We start from the raw sequence: 25,421 nt of genomic DNA, 5'->3' as shown, positions 1-25,421 counted from the left end.
TTCATTCACTTCTACCTGGTGTAGTAACACAGCTGTTCAAATTGTTTTGTCATTGTTGTACTTTTCTACCATAATAATACATAAGGTCAGATATAATCTGGGCTGTTTTCCTCCCAAATCACCGTCCTGTTTCAACTGGCTATGCAATTAAGAAAAAAATTAGAGCTTTCTCCTGTGGGATAATGCTCTTGTACACTCTAATGATTTGTTACTCCTATTGGTTTAGCAAAATGCTGATTGGCCAGTAGCCAAGCAGGAAGTATAGGCAGGGAGACCAGACTAGGAGAATTCTGAGAAGAGGAAAGGAAAGATGGCGTCACCAGCCAGATGCAGAGGAAATAAGATGAGAATGCTGGACTGAGAAAAGGTACCAAGCCACATGGCTAAACATGGACAAGAATTATGGGTTAATTTAAGCATTAAGAGCTAGTTAGTTATAAGCCTGAGCAATAGGCCAAACAGCTTGTAATTAATATAAGCCTCTGTGTGTTTATTTGGGATTGAATGGCTGCAGGACCGGGCAGGACAGAAACTTCTGTCTACACCTTTCTATGGGTTAACACCTTTCTATGGGTTAACACTAGATCCTCCACAATTTCAAAACTAGCAGACATATATCACTCAAACACACCCTATACACTAATCCAAAAAGATTGTTTCAATGACTCCTCATCTTATTTTGAGTACACAGAATACCCTTTTCTCCTTTTCTGCTTTTTGAAATACTACCAGTACTTTGAGACCATCAATAAATACAACCTATTTTCTGAAAGCTTTCGTGTTTCTTTATTCAATACAAGTATCTGATTCCAGATTTGATTTATTCATTTACTTAACAAATATTGATATAATTCCTATGATGTACTTGGTACAATGTGGATAGAAGATACACACTCTGAGGTAGCAGTGGAGAACGTGCCTATATTCCCAGCACTTAGGAGGCTCAAACAGGAGAATCATGAAGTTGAAGCCAGCTTTGCTAACTAGAAAGACCTATAACTGAAGGAAGGAAAGAATTGCAGGAAAGATACACAGTTTACTACATAGAAGCTGGGAAATTGGGGCTAGAGAGATGGCTCAGTGGTTACGAGCTCTGTCAGTGGACTGGAGTTCAGTTCCCAGAAAACACGTTTGTCAGGGACCAAACATGAACCATGGAAAAGTACTAGCTAGGCCAGAGAACAAGTCACAGGCCCTAAACCAGATGCCCCCAAAGATAGAGAACATTCCTCGGTCAGGTAGGTCAGGTAGCATAGCAACAGAACAATAGGTCCTGACCAGTGACCTTATCACCTAGTACAACATCCTGCAGTCTGACGACTTGCACGTCCTCCTCAACTTCACCCCTTCCCTCCTTCCTGTTCTTCCTCCTTCCTTCTGTGTCTCCCCATCCCTTTCATTCTCTCCCGCAGGTGGGTCGCCCCCGTTGACACCCTGCTGGCCGGGGCACATGTTCATGAGTTCACAGATGCTGTAACTACAGTTCCAGGGGATCTGAAGCCATCTTCTGAATGCCAAGAGCATAAGACAGACAAGAGCACAAACACAAATCATGGTAATAGACAGATCTGACACAGACCAGACCAGACCATTCCAGACCGGATCAGACTGGATCGGAAGTGCCATGTTTTAACAGTCCTGTAGCAAAAGGCCAATACACAAAGTGGGGAGTCACAGAACATGAAGAAATATTGACATGTCAAAATTCCAGAAATATCTGGAGAGTTGTTGGAATAATATACAAAGATTGGTAAGAAAGAGAGCCTACATCAACTAGTCTACCCGTCAACTTAGAAGACAGAATTCACACATAACAATGAGAATACATAAACAGAACCAATTAAAACAAATTATTAGTAGAAGATCCAAAGCTGACCAGCAATTGCTGTGCATGTAATTGAGCAACATTTGTTGGTTCAAGTAAGTAATTCACTGAAATGCTAGGATTGTTATTTTAGCAGAACTTACTATGCAAATGCTTTGTACTAAGCATACTTGGTATTCTATAACAGGTTTGTGTCCTCATGAAAGACAAAGAAATTAATGAGGAAAGCCAACAATCTTTCATTTCAATAATATTCTGTATATACACACATGTGCACTGTTCATATCCACAGTAAGACCTATGTTGCCACATGCAAACTGTTTTTGTTGACAAGGTCTCATGTAGTCATGTACTTACTATGTAGCTGTACATGACCAGCTGAGAATGACCGCCAACTTCTCACAAATGCAGGGATCACAGGGACGAACCATCATGCTCAGAACCATGCGCAAAGTGTTTATCCGCTTTCTCCATGGAAATAGACAGAAAATAGAGCCAAGAGCCATCTGCTTGTCTTGACAAAGGTCACCTGTTGGGATCAGAATGGCTCTGACCCCTCTAAGATTGCCCCCACCTCCCCTGTTTTGAGTGTGCTGAGGTCAGGCTGTTCTGTGGCTGTTTTGTTGTTTGGTATATCTCGTGGTTTGTTAGCTGTGGCTTCCTGGGGCATGCTGACCATTCTTTGACCCTGGGTGCTTGATAAACAATTTTGTTTGTTCCTCCCGAAAGGGTATATAAGATGGGGAAGAAAGAATAAAGCGAGTCCTGATGCTTGCAACTTGACTGGTGGGTGCTGTGTTCATCCCGACTTCCCTCGCCAGGTTTTGGGCCCAATTGCTGTGCAGGCACGGCGGTCACCTTTTCAGGGATGAGTCTAAAAATGATACACACAGACAGAGAGACAGATATACACACATAACCATGAAATACACACAAAATTAATTGAAGAGAAAGAAGAACATATTTCTTTTTGTTGTTTTTTGTTTTCTTTGTTTGTTTGAGGCAGGATCTCATTTTATAGCCCTGGCTGGCCTGGAACTCACTATGTAGACCAGGCTGGCCTTGAACTCACAGAGATCCACCTGCCTCTGCCTGCCAAGTGCTGGGATTAAATGTGTGCCACCATGCCCAGCTTACTTACATCTTTTAACCAACAGAAAAAGCAATATTCATTGTTAAATTGCAAACATTTCTGTACATTTAGAGCAATGAATGTCAGCTAACCAGAGATGAAAGAGGCAATGGCATCTCTAAAAAGCCCACCTCAACGTGGGCGACAGCCCAGGAAAACGACAACCCGGAGCTGTGTGTACAGTTCGCAGGCAGCTCGGCAGGTGCTGGACACATCCTCTGGGCAGCCCAGCCTTCTTCAGGCAGCTTGGCTTGTCAGTCTTCCCCCAGCAGTTGTTAACTACTTGGATAACCCTGGGGAAGGGGCCTGGGGAATCTTGCAACTTTCAGCTTTCACTGAGGTGTGAATATATATTACCTCTGGAGTCTCATAAGCCTCCGCCTTCCCTCCCTTCTGGAGGGAGTGCTTTAATTCAGAGGAAATTGCTGTACAAAGCACGGGTTTAAGTGGACTAGAAGGTTCATGGGAAGTGAGAGCTCTATGGTCAGTGGCAAATATGTGCTCAGACGAAGGGAGAGATACTAGAGCAAGGATGAGGTTGGTGAACCCAAGTAAATAGGATTTGAAAATGCAAAATTTGAGAGATAGAGCAGTCTGGTGTCTCCTATCTTTTGTCATCACAGCATGATATTGTCACATATAAAATTCATGCTTGAGAACCACATAATTGAGTGATAAAAAGAATCACAAAGTATCTTTTAAGCAAATTTATGACTTTAATGTTTGGTTTCATTCCAAGCTATTCCCCAACCATGTGGCTTATGGGCTGAAGATCTGGGCACACCTGGCAGATTTTTCTAGAGTATGTTACCCTGAGAATGGGTGCATACAACAGAAGTAAAGGCTGTTTGGTAGCTAGGGAGATAGCTACGTTGGTAAAGGGCTTGCACTGCAAGCCCGAGGACCCGAGTTTGAGGCCTGGAATCCAAGTAAACCAGCTGGGTGTGATGGCTGCCAGCTTGTCATTCCAGGCTGGTAGGAGGATCTCTGAGGCTTTCCAGCTAGCCAGCTTAGACTAATTGGTGAACTTGGATGTCCTAGTTAGGCTTTCTATTGCTGTGATGAAACACCATGACCAAAAAGCACACTGGGGAGGAAGGGTTTATTTGGCTTCCACTTCCACTTCCACATCATACTCCATCATGGAAGGAATTCAGGACAGGAACTCAAACAGGGCAGGAACCTGGAGGCAGGAGCTGATGCAGAGGCCACCGAGGAGTGCTGCTTACTGGCTTGCTCCACTTGGCTTGCTCAGCCTGCTTTCTTTTTTTTTCCTTCAGACAACAGATTTTATTTGGTAAATAAAAACTTATTTAAACATTTAATTAAGGTGGCAGCTTACAGTGTCAGAGATGTAGTCCATTATCATCATGGTGGGGAGCATGGGGGTGTGCAGGCAGACATGGTGCTGGAGAGGTAGCTGAGATTTCTACATCTTGTGCAGGGAACAGGAATTGGCTTGAGACAACTGGGTGGTATCTTGAGCATATATGAGACCTCAAAGCCTGCCTCCATAGTGATACACTTCCTCCAACAAGGCCATACCTACTCTAACAAAGCCATATCTCCTAATAGATCCACTCCCTTGGGGGGCATTTCCTTTCTCTTTTTGCATTTATTTTTTTAATTTTTTATATTTTAATTTTTTAAAATATTTTTTTAATTAAGAAATTTTCTACTCACCCTACATACCACCCACAGATCCCACCTCCTTCCTCCTCCCACCCCCCAGCCCTCCCTCCTAAGCCACCTCCCCCATCCCCACATCCTCCAAATCAAGGTCTCCCATGGGGAGTCAGAAGAGCCCAGCACACTGAGCCAAGGCAGGTCCAAACCCCTTCCCGCCACACCAATCAGTCTGCTTTCTTATAGAACCTAGGACTACCAGCTCAGGAATAGCATCACCCACAATGGGCTGGGCCCTCCCCTATAGATCACCAATTAAGAAAATGCTCTATTTACACTGCAGCCGAAGGCTGTGTCTGGGTCTGTGGCCCTACAACAGTTGGGTTCCGTGATGATATCCATGGCTTGAGTTACCACCAAAAGCCTTGTAGCTGCCTGGGGTCTGGGCTGCCACCTGAGGCCACATTGGTGTCCAAGGGCCACACCGTCTTTGCTGTCTTTGGAGGCATGCTCATCTGAGTGGCCTGCACTGACACCCAGGGCCATGGTGACATCTGGACTAGGCTGGAGCTGTGGCTGAGGGGCATGTCTGGGTCTTTGATTCGACTGCAGCCAGGTTCTGTTGTGTTGATGTCTGTGACCAGTGTTACCACTGGGGCCATAGGAGAGCTGGCCCTGCTGGCCTGGTCAGCAGGGAGCTGGTTCCACCCCTCCCTAGCCACCTCAGCAGGAGAGCTGCCCCCCTCCCAGGAGAACTGGTCCCAGTGGAGTAGGTGCAGGAGAGCTAGCCCTGACCCTCGATGGCCCCAGGAGAACTGTCCTCCTTCTTGCCAGCTGCCACTACTGGAAGGCTGGCCATACACTCAGGAGAGCTGACCCCACCCCTCATTATGTGCTCAGAAGAGCTGGCCCCAGTGGTGTGGGCATAGGAGAGCTGGCCAAGACCCTTGCCTGAGGGGGGCAGTCCCAGAGGAGGTCCAGATTGAACAACTCAGCTCCCACCCAGGCCCACATCCAGGGTTTTGACTTGGCCTACCCTAACATCTACCTCATCTATGGCCGGCTGGAGCACATGAAGGGACAGTTCTGTTCAACCATAGCCACAGGATCTCCATGGCAACAGCAGAATATCCCAGAGAAGTTTCAGTGATGGTCCAGTATTGATGATGTATCAGAAGCCAAGGCCTTGAACTAGATCAACAACTCATTGCAATGAACATTCGCAAGTAAAGCTATTTGAGCAAAAGGGTGTGCTGCGTGACACACATCAAAGGCCATCACAACAAATGAATATGTGACGGAGAGGCAGGAAAGACAGAGGGGTGAAGAGTTTTTTTTTCCGTTTTTAATTTTCTTTTGGGTTGGGGGCTACAAGGGTAGAGGGCAGACAAGGGAAGACTGGAAAATGAGTGGGATTGGGGTTCGTGATGTGAAATTCCCAAAGAATCAATAAAAAATTATGTTAATATAAAAAAGAGGAGAGAGCCGGATGGTGGTGGCGCATGCCTTTAATCCCAGCACTCGGGAGGCAGAAGCAGGCGAATCTCTGTGACTTTGAGGCCAGCCTGGGCTACAGAGTGAGATCCAGGACAGTTAGGGCTACATAGAGAAACCCTGTCTCGAAAAACAACAACAATAAAAACAAAACAACAAAAAAAAAGGAGAGCAGAGAGGGGCTGGTATTTGTTGGTACCATTAACCTATTTGGAAAGTTCAGAAGTTGCTGTTTTCCAAGTAAAAGCTTCATTTGAGGCTATGGGAAATGGTTAAAAGTTAAGTGACTGGTTAGAAATTAAGTAGGCGGAACGGAGGCCAAGAAGAAGCAGGTTTTGGTGAACTGATTCTGGAAGGGATTTGAGGGTCAAGTAAAGAGCTGGAAGCGCTTGGCCGCTACCTCTGCCTCTTGTGTGGATCTGCGCACTAGGCAGGGACCAAGTTGAGGGCTGACCTCTAGGCCGCGATCCTCAACTTTAAAGAGCCCGGGATTTGCGTCACCCTGGACATTCCTTTCCTCCAGTCCGAAGGAGGTGAGGGGGCACTTTAGCCTCTCAGGGAACCAAGGTGAGCACAGCACGCCTGGGCGGGGTGCTAAGCTCCGGCTTCTCCCGGAGAGCGAGTTTGGAGGGAGGCGGACACGGTGGGCGGGGCCAGGGTGGGGGTGGGGCCAGACCATTCCGGAAGGAAGTAGTTCCGGGTCTCCTGGACCCGCGGGGGCGGCTGGGTGTTTGCCGGAGCAGGAGGCGGGAGCTGAGCGAAGAGCTAGGCCTGAAGGGACCTGGGGCGGCTGGGGTGTTGAAGGCTTTGGCGACAGCGACGGCTATGGCGGCGACTTCACTGCGGGGTGAGCGGTCCCGGGAGCCGGCGGAGCGTGGAGGCCCCGGCCTGCAAGGGAGGGAGGGTGTGTCCTTCGCCCGGGAGAGGCGGTTCTCACGGTGGCGGGAGGGGCGGCAGGGAAGGAGCGGCGGGCAGGCTCGGCTTCTCCAGGGACCGCGTCCCTTTTCCCCCCACGCTGGGCCAGCGCCTTCCCTCTGCAGCTGTCGCCCGCGCGGCTCAGGCTCCCGGCGTGCGCTTGGCTCTCTGGCGTTTGGTGGCTGTCCCATCGGTGCCTTTCCTGAGCCGCCGCGAGTCGCGGCACCTGCCCACTACCCCAGTCTTCCCCACCACGGCATCGGGCAGGTGGAGGCTCCTTTCTCGGAGTGTCTGTCCTGGGGACCAGGGAGGGGGCGGTGCCCGGGGACTGAGCCCTTGTTCCCCAGGCGGCCTCTGATCCGTCGCCCGCGGGACCGGAGCTCCCGCTTTGTCCGCGAGAGATGCTCTGGTCGCCGTAGCCGAATCTTCCTGGGAGAATGTCGAAGAGTACTGAAGACCGCTATGAGGAATTTAGTCACCTGTGCCACTGTCATGACTGTCCTAGAGACACTTAGCTCGCTAAATATTTTCCTTTTGGGGGGCTTTTTGAGCTACACCTTGAGTGATCGCTTTTCTGGAACAAATTACAAACTACTGGTAGAAAATAGGGCCCGTGAGGCTCCTTGGTCAGGCAACCTTTTAAGCACGTTTTTTTCTTCTGTAGCCCCTGGGATTAGCTAGGCCCTCCCCCATGCCAAGCAAGCACTCCACATAGAGCTGGGTATCTATTGAGACAGTGTCTCATTCAACACGGGCTGGTGTTTAACTCATTCTATAGGTCAGACAGGCTTCGAGCTTTCTAGCCCCCTGCCTTATCCTCCTGAGTAGTTGGTATTCTAGGCCTGCACTGCCAGGCCTGACAAGTTGTAAAAAAGTTTTTCTAGGTGTGAACAGGTCCAAAGTAACTTTAAAAGTCTTTGCTTTAGTTTCATAATGAACCTTGTTTGTTCATTTACGTTGGGGCTTTTTTTTGTTTCTGAGGGTCTTCTAGCCCAGGCTGGTCTTGAACTCACAGTGTACCAAGACTGGCCTTGAATTTCTGATTGCCCTGCCTCTGGCTTCTAAACACTGGGATTACAGTTGTATGCCAGTCATGCCTGCTTTATTTACTCAGTTTCTCATTTAGTCCACTTAAAAAAATACTTTAGTGTTCTTCAAAGTGAACAAGGGATTTGAAGTCATGACTTCTTTGAATTATAATATATCTGATTATCTTGGCCAAATCACTTAACTTTTTCTAAGGTATTTCCTCAACAGTGAACAAGGGGTTATAATGTGTTTGCCTTACCTTTCTTTTAGGGTCATATGAGACATTTATGGAAAGTACATTTCACATACCTTGTCTTATTGCAGTTTTTGCTTTCTTATAAAAATTTTAGAGCACAGAAGCATCTTGAAGCACATAAAAATTTTAAACTAAATTTCTTGGGGCTGGGCAAAATGGCTGTATAGCTGTATAATCATGAGGGCCTGAGTTCAGATCTCTAGTACTTGAATAAAAAGCCAGAGCTGCAGTAGTTACCTCTAACCCCAGTTCTCAGGAGGCACAGACAGGAGGGTCCCTGGGACTTGCTGACCATCCAGTTAAGCTGAAATGGTGAGCTTTGATTGGATGAAAGACTCCTGTCTAAACACATAATTGAGGAAGATGTCTCTTTCAGGTCTCCACATGGTTGCACACATATGAACACGTATACAAGGAAGGATATGCACACACATCACACAAAAAAGTTTTTGAAAGTTGTTTTGGGGCTAGGCATGGATTTCACTTGGTAGAGTACTTGCTTAGAATGTTTGAAGCCATGAGTTCAATTTTCAGCACTCAAAAGTTAGAGACAAAAGATTTCAGATTCAGGGGTGTGTGTGTGTTTCTTGCAGTACTGTGAATAGAGCCCAGGAGTTCCTCTATGCCAGACAATCACTCTACATAATTAGCTGTATCACTAGCCCTCAGTTTTTGATGGTTTGTGTGTGTGTGTGTGTGTGTATGTGTGTGTGTGTGTGTGTGTGTGTGTGTGTATGTGTGTGTGTGTTTGGTTGGTTTTGTTTTTTGTCAAGCAGAATGTCATTGTGGCCCAAGCTTGCCTCAGCTACTGAGTGTTTGGATTACAGGTATGTGGCACCATGTCTGGCTGAAGATCACAAGTTTGAGGGCAGCCTAGGCACTTTATTAAGATCCAGTTTCCCTAGGTGTAGTGGTGCAACCTTTAATCCCAACACTGGGGAGGCAGAGGCAGGCAGATCTCTTTGAGTTGGAGACCAGCCTGGTGTATATAGTGGGTTCCAGGCCAGAGCTATATAGTGAGACCCTGTCTTGAAAAAAACAAACAAACAAACAAAAAACCCAAAAAAGCCAAACAAACACAAACCCAGTTTAAAAAACTTCCATAATACTCTTTGGCCCCATTCCACACTCTTTCAAACTCTCCTTTGAAGTTCATTTTATTCTTCATAGTGTATAACTTGTATATTGAACATAGCTCCTTTGGTAGGGGGGCTTTTCAAGACAGGATTTCTCTGTGTAAACCAGGCTGGCCTTGAACTCACAGAGATCCACCTGCTTCTGCCTCCCAAGTGCTGGGACTAAAGGCATGCACCACCACCGTCTGGCCTTTCATTTGTTTTTTGAGACAGAGTCTCTTTTAGACCATCTTGACTTACTTTTGTAATCCTTTTGCCTCAGCCTCCTTCATGCTGGGATTATGGGATTATAGGCATATGCCACCACACCCTACTCAACTTGTCTTCCTTCCTCCATTCATGCTTTTCTTGTGACAGTGTCTCATACAGTTCAGACTGGTCTCAAACTCAATATGTAGCTGAGCATGACCTAGAATTTTTGATCTTCTGCCTCTGTTTCTTTAAGTATTGGAATTTAAGGCATGTGTGTATCTCACCTGGTTTATAGCAGTGGTTCTCAACCTTCCTAATGCTGTGACCCTTTATTACAGTTCCTCGTGTTGTAGTGACCCCCCACCCCCACCCATAACATTATTTTTGTTGCTACTTTATAACTGTAATTTTGCCACTGTTATGAATTGGGATATAAATATCTATGTTTTTTGATGGTCTTAGGGAACCCCTGTAAACTGGCCACCTGAACAACCCGAAAGGGGTTGTGACCCACAGATTGAGAACCACAGGTTTATGTGGTTCTGGGGACTGAACTTAGGGTTTCATGCTAGGCAAGGACTATACTAAGCTGCATCCCCAGCCTCCTTCCTTTGTTATTTTAAGTGTTTTTTATCTTGTAAATGAACACATATTTATTCTTTAATTTTTACTGATAAATATATTTGCTACAATGAATTTGTGTGTGTGTGTGTGTGTTTATGTCGGTGTTGCATGCATGTCATGGCCAGAGGTTTGATATCAGTTGTCTACCTTGATTGTTGTCTATCTCATTTTTTATATTTTTATTTATTATTATTAGAGTTGGAGGGTGTGCTCGTGCATGTGCTGGGACACATGTGGAGGTCAGAGGACAGTGTTGTGGAATCATTTCTCTTTATCTACCTTTACATGGGTTTGGGGGATCAGACTTATTTTGCCATGCCTGTGTGCCAAGCATCTTTATATACTGAGCCAGCTCATTGTCCTCTGTCTTATTTTTGAGACTGAGTCTTTCACTGAACCTGGAGTTCATTAATTGTGCTAGATTAGCTGACCAGCAAACGCCTCTCCAGCCCAGGGATTACAGTTGTGCGGTAGTACCAGCTTTTATGTAGGTCCTCATACAAGCATGGCAAACATTTTATTGATGGAGTGTTCTTCAGCCTCATAATTTTTAACTGATCGCTGTTTTTAGTGCATCTCATAGGATTTGATTGTTTAGTTTTTGTGTCTGTGTGCACACACACACAAATACACACCCCACTTGAGACAGAGTATTATTCCTCTGTAAACAAGACTGACTTTAGGTGCTCTGTGTAGACCAGGCTGGCCTCAAATTCATAGTTATCCTCCAGCTTCAGCCTCCAAAGTGCTAAGATTATAGGTGTGAGCCACCATGCTTGGCTTCATTGTCATTTTTTTAATTTATTTTTAAATAAACAGCTCTTTATGGCTAGAGAGATGACTCGGCAATTAAGAGCACTTGTTTCTCTTGTAAAGAACTTGGATTCAGTTCCCAGCACCCACATGATTGTTCACAACTATGGAAACTTCAGTTCCGGTTTATCTGATGACCTTTTCTGACCTTAGTGGACACCATATGCACACATGGTGCACATACATACAGGCAGACTAACACTCATACACATGAAGAAAATTTTAAAAAGACTCACCATTTTTACACTTATTTAGTGTATATTTTTGCATGTTCATGCCATGGCATGTATGTGGAAGAGAGAAAGACTTGTAAGCCCCCCTCTCCTTTTTTTCTTTTTTTCTTTTTTTTGGTTTTTTTGAGACAGGATTTCTCTGTGTAGCTTTGCGCCTTTCCTGGATCTCACACTAGCCCTGGCTGGCCTCGAACTCACAGAGATCCGCCTGCCTCTACCTCCCGAGTGCTGGGATTAAAGGCGTGCACCACCACCTCCTGGCTTCCTTTTTTTTTTTTTACATGGGTTCTGGGGATCCAACTTAAGTCTTTGTGCTAAGGTAACATGCTTTCTGTGACTGTTAGAATAATCCATGCTTGATCTCCTCACTTCTACTTTCCCCTTTCCTCTGAGTACTTACTGATCACCCTCTTATTCCTGTGGTCTCTTGTTGCAAAGGCTTTCCTGGGGAATTTTTATTCATTGCATTTGTAAATACTGAATTTGCATTTAGTGTGGAATCTTTTTGCATAATTTACCCATTTTAAGTGTACAGTTCAGTATTTTTAGTATTTTCATACAGTTGTATAAACATTACCATAAGTTTAATTCCAGAATAGTTCTTCACCCAAAAAGCTCTTGTTGGGTGTGGTGGTAGATGCCTGGAATCCCAGAACTTAGGAGATATAAGGAGGGAGTACTAGGCATTCAGTGTCATCATTCTCACCTACACAGCAGGTGTGAGGCCAGCCTTCCTGACAGGAAATCCTGTTTCAAAAAAACCTAAAAAAAAAGAAGAAAAGAAAAGAAAAAAGAAAAACAACTAAACCATTAGCCATCATTCCATTTCTTTGGATTTGCTTATTCTAGATATTTTACATTTAATGAAATTATACAATATGAGGTCTTTTGTGAATGACTTCTTACATTTAACATACTGCTTTGAGGTTCATATATGTTGTAGCATGTATCAATATTTACTCCATATCTTATAGTTAGGTATTCTACTGTATATGTATGACATATTTTGTCCATTCATGTACATGTGAGTTGTTTCTACCTTTTGGCTATTATGAATGCTCCTATGAACATTGTTGTAAAAAGATTTTGTATGGACATGTTTCCAATTATTGTGGTTATATATACCTGGAATGGAATAATAGTTGGACCATATGGTAACACTATGTTTGACTTTATGAGTAACTGCTAGACTTTTCTAAAGTGGCTGACTATACCATTTACATTCCCACCAGCAGTAAGGATTGTATTAACACTACATCCTTTAAACACGTGTTATCATCTAATGTTGTAATGTTCTCCCTCTTCATTTTACATTTTTTTATTTTTACTTTCTTGGTGGTATTTTTTTTAGGATTTAATAACAAGACTTTGAATTACTTGGTCACTTTTCCTGTGATCATATCCATGTGTAAATGGTGACAGTGCAGTACAGTTAGTTGTTCAAAACAAACAAATATAAAAATAACAGCTCTATTTATGCTTTTTTTTTTTGAGACAGAGTTTCTCTGTGTAGCTTTGTGCCTGTCCTGGAACTCACTTTGTAGGCCAGGCTGGCCTCGACCTCACAGAGATCTGCCTGCCTCTGACTCCCAAATGCTGGGATTAAAGGTGTACGCCACCACTGCCCATCTCTATTTATGCTGTTAATCCCAGCACTTGGGAGGCAGAGGCAGGTGGATTTCTGTGAGTTTTAGGACAGCCTGGTCTACAAAGTGAGTTATAGGACTACACAGAGAAACGTCTCAAAAAACAAAACAAAACTCCAAAACAACAACAAAAAAGCTAGCTCTATATACTTCACAGATCAGTTAATTAATTTTGCTTTTCCAGCTATCCACGAAACAGCTTTTAGATTAGAATTGGAAAATACTTTCAACATGCAGTAATGAAAATAGCCAATAGTTTGCAGAAAATATACTTAAAGTTTCATACTCCAACATTATATAAGCCTGTTAATAATAAGACCTTAGAACTCAGGACAGAAGTCTGGCTTGGGGTCTTCCTTTAGTAGGGAAGCAGGCTCAGAGCTAAGGCCTCTTACTGCTGTCCAAACTGGTCTGTGCAGTTTCAGGCTGCTTGCTCAAGGCTAGACTCCTAGGGGGTGCGCAGAGGTGGGGACAAACCCTTGATAGTGTGCAGGAACCTTTTGAATGCCCAGGGGGAAGGTCCCCAGCTCAGCCTGGGCCTTGATGGCTTGCTCCTCTATTCTGGCCATGCTGTTGCCAGAGATATCTTCGTGAATGCCTCAAGCTTGTGGATCTTGCCGTGGACATACATCATCTCAGCAATTTCTCGTAAATGTACCGCACTCCCTCACTGACCACGTGGGACAAGTCTCCATGAATTGTGTCCAGCATGCTGGTGAACTCATCCAACCAGGCAAGCACAGGTCCTTCATACTGACATTCAGGGCCTCCACCTTGGGACTTGGGCCTCAGTCTGGCAGGCAAGCAGGCCCATGGTATTGCAGTACCAGCACATTGCAACCCTGTTTGTCCTTGGGCGGGGTCTCCCACAGTCCAATGCACCTGACATGCTGCTGTGGCTCTGTGACATATGGCCACGTCCCCAGCTCCACATGGTACCCAGCAGCCTGGCTACTAGCCTGGTAGTGGGCCCCCTGCCCTCTGGTTGATCCTCCATGGCCTGCTTCAGCAGCTTGGCTTTCCTTGGTAGATTTCTTCACAGCATAAATTTCCAAGTTTGATGAATCCTAATTAATTTTCTTCTTTTGTTGCTTGTATTTTTAGTGCCATATCTTAGAAATTATTGTCCTGTTCAAGGTCACAAAGATTATACTTGTTTACTTTTAAGTTTTGTGTATTTAGTTCTTAAATCCATTTTGTTTGTGTGTGCATATGTCTGTGTACATGACATTTGGGTTGTATATTGTATATTGGCTGATACAAATTCCATAGTTCACATTTTTCTTTCATTGAGGCTTTTAAAAACTAGCTTTATTTTCTTTGTATTTAAGCTTTGAAAATGCTGATGGTGGTCCTTTTCCCCTCTACTGTGCTAGGGGGAAACCAAAAGCCACAGATTTATAAGTTATTAGTTCTTCTGTGCTTGAAAATTTTCATGTCTTTATCTTTAAATCAAATAGTATTTAGTAGACTATATTTCGGAGATGAATGTTGTATATCTACCTTAGATATCTTGATGAACCCTATTTCAGCTATTTCTCTATTACTCGAAGGAGGTTTTCTTTTTCCCCCTGTAAGATTGGAGGTTAAACCCAGGGTATTGAACATGCTAGGTGAGTGGTCCACTGCTGAACTATGTCATCTGCTTAGTTTTCTCAAATTGGGATTTTAAATATTAGTCTAGTTCTGTGTCGGAGTTGTCTTTTTTTCTGTTTTTATTTGAAATTATGAGATGGCCTTGCTGTGTAGTCCTGACTGGTCTCAAACTTGGAGCAGTCCTCCTACCTCTGCCTCCTGAGTGCTGGAATTACACACATGCCTGGCTCTGTTCTTTTTCAGGAACTATAATCACACAATAGTTCCTTTTCTTGGATTTCTGTAGCTTTCTGCCTAACTTGGTCTCCCTCTTCCTCTCCTCCCAGTGCCATTCTTATTTTTTCCATTGTTTTACTTCAATGTCTTCTTTTGATGTACTTGATTACTACATTTTCACTTGTGTTTATTCTCCCTTGAGTAGCTTGTAAGTTCTACTTTTGAAAAACTAAACTTTTAGTCCCTCCCTCCATATACCTCAGTTCAGTTAGCTTTTTCATTTCTTATATTTCTGTTTTGTTTTTATCTGATGTTGGTTTGTTTCTTTTAGTTTAGTTCAAGATGGGGATTCTCACATAGGTATATGTCACTCTGATTTTTTAATTTAAGGTGATTTTAAAAATAGTCTCATGTTTTTAATACACAACATTTAATTCTCTTTTGAGTATAGATTTGTAGTTTTCTTCTGCTTCATGTTTTTTGGAGAGGAATTTTCCTCAGGTGAGAAATTTTCTTTTACTGTTTGTCAACAAATAGATGCTGTCCAGTGTTAATTTTGAAAATAAAACTCATAACTACAAAGTAATATTTCAATTTTATTTCCTGAGTTCTTAATAGGGTTGAGTATCTTTTCGTTTGTTTGTTGGACATTGCAATTCCTATTCACTGAAAAATAATACCATTTAGTGAGGTAGAGCAGGATTTATGAGGAACTGATAGGGGGGTGTGGTTTAGGAATTTGCTATACTTTATAATACCCCATAGGTTACTGCTTATACAAAGTTAGAGTCTAGAGAATAGTCGAAGGCTGGAGATGGAAATTTTGAAATTGGTAGTTTATAGGGAGTATATAAAACCATGAACCTGAATGCTGGGGAGAGTATAGACTATGAGAAGTTCAAGGATTGAAGTCACTGTAAGAAAACTGAGCTCATTGTAAAGGATCAGTTAAGAGGGGGAAATGAAGTCAAGTGAAGGAGGAATAGAAGGAGAATTTACTGTACATTTGCCGGTTAGTTTCATTAGTGATTTTGGCTAGAATAGTTGGGTGCAGTGGCTGGAGGTGGGGGTGGAAAACTAGCTTGATAATGGGATTAGCAAGATTGGGAGGAGAAAAACCAGCGATAATGACTATGGCATATGACAGCTTTTTTCCTGCTTTAAATATATATGTATATTATAATTATATCATTTCTCCTTTCCCTTTCCTCCCCCTAACTCCTCCTATGCACCCTCCTTGCTCTCTCAAATTCATGGCCTCTTTTTCTTTAATTGCGGTTACATATATACATGTATATTCCTAAATACATGAATATAATTTGCTTAGCTTTTTGAAGAATTTGGTTGTCATGGAGAGATAGGCTAGCCCAGGGCCATATGGTTCCAGAGGGATGGGAACATTATGCAGGGTTATGGGAAGGAACTGATGGAGGAGAGGGATTTTAAAGGAGAAAGGGAGTTGCTGCAGTCTGGTCCTTCAGCTGAATAAGGATGTGTTCTGCTAAGGTGGCCTCTTTGAGCATTAGTGTTCTCTTCAGCATCCTCCTGGGAGTGAATGACCCTGCCACCTGGGTGTCTGTGTTCAGGGGTAGACAGATGATTCACTGCTTTGAGTCCTTTACACTTTACTCTGAAGCAACACTATAATTAGGATTATCATCTGTTTCTGACATCTCAATCACAACCATATTGGTTTTTGCCTGTTATTTTGAGTTCTTTAAAGCTTTTGTCCATTTAATTAACATTGCTGTTAAAGGAAGGAAATTTAAATAGGATGAACAAACATTTTCTGTAAAAGGCCAGGTAGTAAATCTTTTATACTTTATTTGCTACATCTCTCTTGCTGCTGCTTCTTTCAACAATATTTCCTCCTTTTTGTGGTCCTTTTAACACCAGGGGCAGGATCTAGCAATCTCTGTTAACCATCATTCCAGGTAATTGCATTGTACACCAAAATTTGAGACTCTCCACTCCAAGGTATATATTTGTGTGGGATTGCTCAGTGTTTGGGTATGGGTATGTTCAATATTTTGGGGGTATTTCCAAGCTACTTATACTCGTGTATGTTCTTGCAGTACATGAGTGTTCCTCTTGGGCCATACATTTGCCCATATGTATGTATGTATGTATGTATGTATGTATGTATGTATGTGAGGGTTCCTTCTGTGCCATACATTTGCCTACTCTCCAAAATAAGGACTTCACATTTTTTTTTATTTAATGGGTGTGAAATGGCTGGTTTTTTTATTTGCATTTTCCAATTACTAATTCATCTCATACGTTCATAGGTTATTTGAATTTTGGTTTTGGGATACACTGTTTAGAGACTTTGCCTATTTAAATTACTACTACTATGTAAATAAATAAAACATATTGAAATAATCACTGAGCAAATCCAGAATCCCTAAGGAGAAAGAAATTCAGAATTTAAAAAAGGAAAGAAATTCAAAAAAGAGCCCTGGGACAGTGGGAGTGGGGTAGGGGTATATGATGGTCAAACAATTTAGGAAAGCACAGCAAACTGAGGCAAGGGCATTGATATAGGGGTCCAGCATGATCTGTTTAGGAAAAACAAGGAGTTTGATTTGGACTCTTAGGGTTAAGTAGAGGAAAACAGACACTTAAAGTTAAAAAAAGTGTGTTTTATATATATATATATATATATATATATATATATATATATATATATCATCATCATCATCATTATTTTGGTTTTTTCAGGACAGAGTTTCTCTCTCTGTAGCCCTGGCTGTCCTTGAACTCACAGAGAGCCACCTGTCTCTGCCTCCCAAGTGCTGGGTTTAAAGGTGTGCGCCACCACGCTTGGTTTAATTTAATCTTTTACTAATAGTGAAGCATTAGGATTAATTTGGCTGGGTTTTATTTTGCTTTCCTTCCTTGTTATAAATATATGTTCTTGTTTTTTTCCCACTTAAATTATTTACTTTTTAAGACTTTGTTTTGTTTTGAGACAGGGTTTCTCTGTGTAGTTCTGGCTGTCCTGGAACTCACTTTGTAGACCAGGCTGGTCTTGAACTCACGAGATTCCTCCCCCCTTTCTCTTCCTCCTGAGTGCTGGAATTGAAGGCATGAGCCACCATTGCCAAGCAAGACTTTTTTTTTTTTTGGTTTCTCGAGACAGGTTTTCCCTGTAGCTTTAGAGCCTGTCCTGGAACTCACTTTGTAGACCAGGCTGGCCTCGAACTCACAGCCTCCCGAGTGCCTAGATTAAAGGCATGCGCCACCATGCCTGGCTCACAAGACTTACTTTATGTGTATGTGTGTCTACATAGATGGTTGTGTACCACTTTGTGTTGGATTCCAGAAGGGGGCGTCTGTTCCCCTGGAACTGGAATTATAGTAGGGGATCCAACCAGGTTCTTTTGCAAAAGCAGCCAGTGTTCTTATCTGCTTCATCTTGCCCTCCCTGCCTTAAAATTACTTTCTTGCTGGGCTACAGCAGAAGCAGACAGGCGGATTCTGGGACCCAGGAGCCAGCCTCGTTCAATCCCTAGGTTCCAAAAAGAAACAAGGTAGCAAAAAGAAGCAGGAAAGAAATCGCGCAAGCACAACTGAAGGTTGGAGGAGAAAGCGGCTCTGTCAGGCAGGAGAGACAAACGGCTGAAATTTCTGGTGTTCAGGAGCCTTTATTTTTTTGTCCTCTTTGTGGAGCTGAAAAGTCAAATCTCCAGAAAGAAGGGTAAGGCTTAATTTTGATTTCTTTTCTTTTCCCCTGCTTTCTTCCCTCTTACACATTTCCCTTCTGTAATTTTTTCCCTCCCAATTCAGGGTATTTTTCCTCGAGTGGCCACTGGGACGTGGTCTCAGCACCTGGGTGGTGGTGAGTGATGGTAGTGGTAATAGCGGCTGGCTGCGGTAATGGCTGCAGCCGACATTTTGTAGAGGTTTGGGCCTGCGCAGTGCTTTTCACGGCATTTGTAGGTGAGTCCAAATGAATACTTAACAGAAGCGGTGCCACCCGTTATACCCTTCTTTTCCTCTCCTGCACCAGAGGTGGTTTTGGAAATTTAAGGTTTCTCACTGCAGGAAAATCACCCCCCTCTATCCCCCACAGTGCGAAGGCCAGCCGCTGGGATCCCAGAATTAAAATTTGCTCGTATTTAAGCTAGCTTAGTACTAGTCCAAGACAGTGCTTGGTTGGGCAGAGGAAAGGATAGATAGCCAGTTCTATTTTTTTTCTTTCTTTCTTTCTTTTTTTTTTTTTTTTTTTGGAGGGGAATGGGTTTCGAGACAAGGTTTCTCTAGCTCTGGCTTGCCCTGAAACTCACTATGTAGACCAGGCTGGCCTCCAACTCACAGAGATCTGCTTCCCTCTGCCTTCCGAGTGCGGGAATTATGGTGTATGCCACAATCTCCTGGTTCAGTTCTATATTTTTAATTTAATTTTGATTATTTGAGGCTAGTTTTGTAGCTGTGGCTAGGCTTGACTGCAGTATTTAGAAGCTGGCCTCCAACTCACAGAGATCAGCCTGCCTCCGCCTTCAGAGTGCTGATATTAAAGGTATGTGCCACCACGGCAGGCTTGTGGGTTTTTGTTTTTTGTTTTGGTTTGGTTTTTATTCTTTTTTGGTTTTTTAAGACAGGGTTTCTCTGTGTAACAACCATGGCTGTCCTGGAACTAGCTCTGTAGACCATGCTGGCCTTGAAATCACAGAGTGCTGGGATTAAAGGCATGTGCCACCACTGCCTGGCCAGGCTCATTTTTTATTTGTACTTTTTCATTTGATTTTGAGACCAGCTAGCCCTGACTGCCCTGGAACTCCTTTGTAAACCAGGCTCGCCTTGAACTCCAGGAGAAACGCCTGCCTGCTCCAGCACTCGAAGTGTTTTGATTAGACTTCTGCTGCTGTGCCTGGCCACAATTACGTGTTAGAATTACTGATGTTCAACAAGATCAGATGAATCCAAGGACTGGGGAGATTCTTTACATAATACAATGCCAACTTTCATTTTTCCCCCTTTCCCCTTCTACAAATACAGAGCACCCTACTATTTAATAATCACTAAGACACTAGGAAAACACAGCAGATTAGAATAGACAAGGATCCATTCTACTTTCTAAAGCACTGTCTATGACAGTGGTTCTCAACATTTGGGTCGTGACCCATTTGTTGGGGTTGTGCATCAGATATCCTGGGTATCAGATATTTACATTACAATTAATAACTAGCAAAATTAAAGTTATGTAGTAGCAATGAAATAATGTTACGGTTGGGGTCACCACAGCACGAACTGTTTTTGTTGTTGTTGGGTTTTTTTTTTGGTTTTTCGAGACATGGTTTCTCTGTGTAGCTTTGCGCCATTCCTGGAACTCGCTTTGGAGTTGGCCTCGAACTCACAGAGATCCGCCTGCCTGGTGCCGCCTCCCGAGTGCTGGGATTAAAGGCGTGCGCCACCACTGCCTGGCTGAGGAACTGTTTTAAAGGGTCACAGCATTAGGAAGGCTGAGAACCACTGCTCTATGAAATAGCAGAGAAGACAGAAAATAAATGTCAGAAAAGAATGAAATAATTTACTTAATGACAAGATATAGAATAAAATGAAAAGAGGTAAAATGATGCCTGAGGTTAACCTCTGGCCTTCACATATGTCCACATGTGCACATAGATAGTATTCTTTAAACCAGATCTTGAAAAGATTACCAAGACCAGATTAATATAATAAAACATTGCTGGTTTTTATAGCTGAGTCCTATTTTTGTACTGCTGCCTTAAGAATTTTAACTTAAAACATTTTAAGTTTGTTTTGTTTTTGTTTTTCCAGACAGGTTTCTCTGTGTAGCCTTGGCTGTCCTGGAACTTGCTCTGTAGAGGAGGCTGGCCTCAAACTCAGAGATCCGAGTGCCTCTGCCTCCTGAGTGCTCGGTTTAGAGGGGTGTGCCACCACCTCCAAGCTATTATTTATATTTATGTGTATGGGTATTTTGCCTGTGTGTGTGTGTCTCTGTGTACCACTTGTGTGCAGTGCTGGATGAAGGCAGAAGAGGGTGTCTGATCCGCTAGAGTTGCGAACATCCATGTGGGTGTTGGGAATTGAACCCAGCTCCTTAGGAAGAGCAGACAGTGCTCTTAACCACTAAGCTATCTCTCCAGCTCCCTGACTTTGAGAACTTTAACAACCTTGAATTATACACATACCTTCTTTAAATTTTATCCTGAAGAAAACTTTTCCTTTTTCTCTGTTACGTTTATTTAATTGGATAGTACTTTAATCATATCAGAAATCTTTGTCGGCTGTTATATCCCTTTGCAAAATCCTAGATCTCTGAGCTTAAACATGGAGCTTTATTCCATCAATAATATGGTTTTCCTGCTGTACATTCTGAAGTTCTCATGAAGAAAATTGAACCCAACCTATACCTCTGTGAAAGTCCATTTCTGTCAAAAAGTATAGTGCACTTTAATGTATAGCCAAACTGAGCAAAGTGTTCTATCAGCTCATTTGATGCCATGGTTCAAGGACTTTTTCTGATCAAAGCAAGAGGCCAACCGCCCTTCACATGCAGTGCTGTGGTTCTTTTCACCACCAAGTCATAGGTCTGGAGACTGAAAGACTCTGATCTAGGGTCACCACCCTAGAAAGCCTTTCCCAACTAATTTGGACCTTTTGTGATATTCTGAAGTGTTTTGATTTTGTTTTTCCTTTTCTGTTTTGGGAAAAAACAAACTAGTCCTTTTTTTCAACCTAGGACAAAATCTTGTTTACCATATAAAATCTTTTCTTTTTTTTCCAAGACAGGGTCTCACTGCGTAGCTCTGGTTGTCCTGGAACTCACTATGTAGACCAGACTGGCCTTGAACTCTGCCTCTACCTCTGAGAGCAGAGAATAAAGGTGTGCACCACTATGCCCTGCTACAAAATCTTTTACCCAAAAATATTCTTTATTTTTTGTGTGTATCTATGTGTGCATGTGTAGGCCAGAGGACAGCCTGAGTGTCTCTCCTCAGGCACCATCCATTGGGTATATGTGTGTATTGTATACATGTGTTGGGGGGCTTTTGAGTGGAGGCCAGAGGTTTTTATTGGATGGTTTTCTCAGTCGCTTTACCTTATTTTTTTGTGACAGAATCTCTCATTGAACTTGGAGGTTGTCATTTCAGCTACACTGGTTAGCAGGCCCCTGAGATCTTTCTGTCTCTGGTCCCCAGTGCTGAGATTACAGACTTACACAGCCATGCCTGGATTTTACACAGGTACTGGGGATTTGAACCACAAGTATGCCTGACTGCTCAGCAAGCAATTTTTAGCTATTCCTCCCCAGCCTCATTTGTTTTTTAGGTAGTTTCTCATTGGCCTGGACTGTGCCAAGTAGTTTAGCAACCTCGCTATCTCTACTTCCTTGGCACTAGATTTCAAGTGCATACCATGGAGCTAGCTTCCCAACCCCTTTCTATGTTTTTTTTATTTGCTTTCCTGAAAATACATACTCATACCTTTGTTCAGATCTCTGTTCCTGTCTCTTGGCTGTAACTGGGATGAGGGCCCTGTAGAGCTTTTGTTATCTTCTGTACTTTTTGTGATCTCTGATGAGAGAACCAAGACTAGAGTATATTCCCCCAAATTAGGCATCCTGTTAATTCTGTACCCCTTTATAATTTCTAGATAAGGGTTCTAAGGAATATAGTTGAATGTGAAGGTGCCTACCTTAGGGCAGTTTGAAAGCCATGCTTTGAGAAAGCCTTTTATGCCCTACACTATAGAGTTTGAACTAAGCTGCAAAGGTTTCCCTCTTGATGTAGTTGGTAATCACAAAAAGATACTAGGTGTCTGACTAAACATGAAGAAGAGGAAGAAAATCCAACTGGATGCCTAGGCCCAGTCCAGGAATGGCTTAAAGATAATCCCCTAGCAATTCCACCTGCCCATATAAAAATCATAAAATTCTACAAGAAGCATCAGCAAAAGTGGCTGAGAGCCTGACAATTCTTAAGTCTTTATCACCAGTCAAAGAAGTGAATTAATGCTGGGCAGTGGTGGAGACCAAACAAGGGGTTAAGGTTATAGATAATGGCAGAGATGGGAGGCAAGAAGAGTGCAGACTATAAGTGAAAGGTTGTAAGGCAGTATCTGGGGGAGAAACTATGTGTTTTGGATATGAAGATCTACTAAATAAGCCTATAGTAAAGTGCTTGCTTATTAAGACTTGAGTTCAGATCCTTAGTCTCTATGTAAAAGTCAGGCATAGTGGTACATATTGGGAAACCCAGAAATGGGAAGGGAAGGGAACCAAGACTGGGATTCTAGCAGCTTGATGGCTAGTTAGTCTAGCTAAAAAGGTATGCACCAGGGCAATAAGAAACCTTACTGCAGAAAGAGAGAGAGAAAAACACCTGAAGTGAGGAAGTCAGCCCCTGGTACACACACTCCTAAAAAAAATCATTGTGAGTGTACCTTCTCATCCATACACACAAAAATGAAGTTGATTTTTAAATCTTGCTAACAAACAAGATTAAATACCCTTAGTGTTAATCCACAATCAGTTCACCTCACCAGGGTCTTCTTTATTGAGGCTGGCGGAGGTGGGTGGGTCGGGGGTAAAATGCCTCAGGACATGGTGTAGGGTGAGGGGATTTGGGTTAGTGTCTTAAGGTGATGTCCTTCTAGGAAAGCTCTTTCAATCAAGAATGGATTTGTACCCAAGTCATACATTAAATACTGTGTAGGTGGACTTCTTTCCCACCTGCCAGTTCCCAAATAACTGACAAGGAGACTTAATATAAATTATAAATGCTCAGCCGATAGCTCAGGCTTATTACTAACTATCTCTTCCAATTTAAATTAACCCATTTCTATTAATCTATGTATTGCCACATGGTTTGTGGCTTTACTTGTCCTCTAGCATGTCTTGTTCCTCTAGCATCTCCTTGTGATCTCTCTGTGTCTGCCTGGTGACTCCTCTGCCTCTTCCCTTCTTCTTCCCAGTGTCCTTAGTCTGGGTTTCCCGCCTAACCTAATCCTGTCTAGCTATTGGCCTGTCAGCTTCTTTATTAAACCAACCACAGCATAATTTACAGTGTACAGAAGGATTATTCCACAGCAATACTGGTTGGGTCCCTGACCAGAAAACAAAAGAGTTAAAAGTCCTACAAACCAGAAAAGGTGAGCAGATAAGTAGTGGTAGCAGTAGAGAGTGGAAACCTTAGTACCTCCACTACTCAGATGAAGTTGCCTTGAAACTATTGCAGAAAAGGAATTGCAGGACAAGTCAGAATAGATAATACATGCTTTAGATTTAAAGCATAAAATGTTAACATGACAAGGTTTTCACAGGTGCTAAATGTTACCAGGACAGAGTAGCTTTTTTTCCCTGTTTTTTTGTTCTGTTTTGTGAGTATGCTGTTTTATTTTTTAGCATTGGTATGAAGCAAAACTAGAGGTTTGTACATATCTCAAAAGGAAGTGGCCTAAAATTACAGACAAAAACGAGTCTAAAAATTGACAAACACACTGAATGTGTTTAATCCCACTATTTAGGGGGCAGAGGCAAGTTAATCTCTGTAAGTTTGAGGACAGCATGGTCTACATAGTAAGTTCTAGGACAGCTAGGGCTGTGTTGTGAGACCACATCTCTAGAAATAAGAATGGAAGGAAACCAAAAACGGGAAAAATCTATCTGAGTATGAGCCTGGGAGCAAGCCAGAGCCGTATGATGGTCTCTGCTTCTGTTCCTGCTTCCAGGTTCCTGCTTTAGCTCCAGCTCTGGTTTCCCTCAGTGGACTGAAACCTATAAGAATAAATAAACTCTTTCCTCTCCCAAGTTGCTTTTGATCACTGGTGTGTGAGTGTGTGTGTGTGTGTGTGTGTGTGTGTGTGTGTGTGTGTGTGTGTGTGTGTTCGAGACAGGGTTTCTCTTTGTAACAGCCTAATAGCCTTGGCTGTCCTGGAACTAACTGTAGACCAGGCTGGTCCTCAACTCACAGAGATCTGCCTGCCTCTGCTTCCCCCAAGTGCTGGCATTAAAAGCATGCACCACCACACCTAGTTTTAGCAAACTGGAACTTTATTTTTTTGTGTGTGACAGAGTCTCATGCACACCGCAGACTGGCCTTAAATTTGGTATGTAGTGTAGGGTGCTCTTGAACTGATCTGCTTATCTCTGCCTCTACCTCCTGTCATTTTTTTAAATTATAAAAACTTTTTTTAAATTACACTCATATTAATTACATTCACGATATTAATTACATTTGTGGTATTCATTGATTACATTCGTAGTAGTCATTCAATAACTATATTTATGATATTCATTAATTGCATTAATTGTATTGATTTATTACATTCATGATATTATGTCCTTATACTACTGTCCATTTGTGGGACTTTTCCATCACACAAAACAGAGATTCTGTACTTAAGAAATCATTGCTCTATATTCCTTTCTTCTCCATCTTGAGATAACATCTAATCTTTCTGTCTCTATGAATTTATATATTCTATATATTTGTCCTTTTTTTTGAATGTGAAAACATTTTATGTACAACTGCAGGAGAAATAATACACAGATAGCTTGAACATAAAAACAGGTTATAATTCAAAAGTCCAGGGTTATTTTAAACAGTAAAATATTTTCTCTGTAGAAAATAGTAAAAATGATAACATTTCCCAATAATCCCTTTTAAGCCAAATTATAGCTGAATTATACATATAAATATTGATTAGATTCTGGGATA

General features: G+C 42.6%; 1 protein-coding gene across 10 annotated transcripts in view; it reads left to right on the top strand.

Annotated features, from left to right (window-relative positions):
- Window positions 1–6,780: 6,780 nt before the first annotated feature.
- Bclaf3 (BCLAF1 and THRAP3 family member 3) overlaps window positions 6,781–25,421 on the top strand; it is a 60,876-nt gene continuing 42,235 nt past the window's right edge. For all 10 annotated transcript variants that reach the window (XR_008215644.1, XR_008215649.1, XR_008215657.1 and 7 more), the window contains exon 1: window positions 6,781–6,924. The gene's annotated coding sequence lies outside the window, so the exon portion shown is untranslated. The remainder of the gene's footprint in view (window positions 6,925–25,421) is intronic.

This window comes from Peromyscus californicus, unplaced genomic scaffold (genome assembly GCF_007827085.1).
Source record: "Peromyscus californicus insignis strain IS unplaced genomic scaffold, ASM782708v3 Scaffold_10__1_contigs__length_136768540, whole genome shotgun sequence".
NCBI classification, from domain to species: domain Eukaryota; kingdom Metazoa; phylum Chordata; class Mammalia; order Rodentia; family Cricetidae; genus Peromyscus; species Peromyscus californicus.
This window is presented reverse-complemented; position numbering and strand designations above follow the sequence as displayed.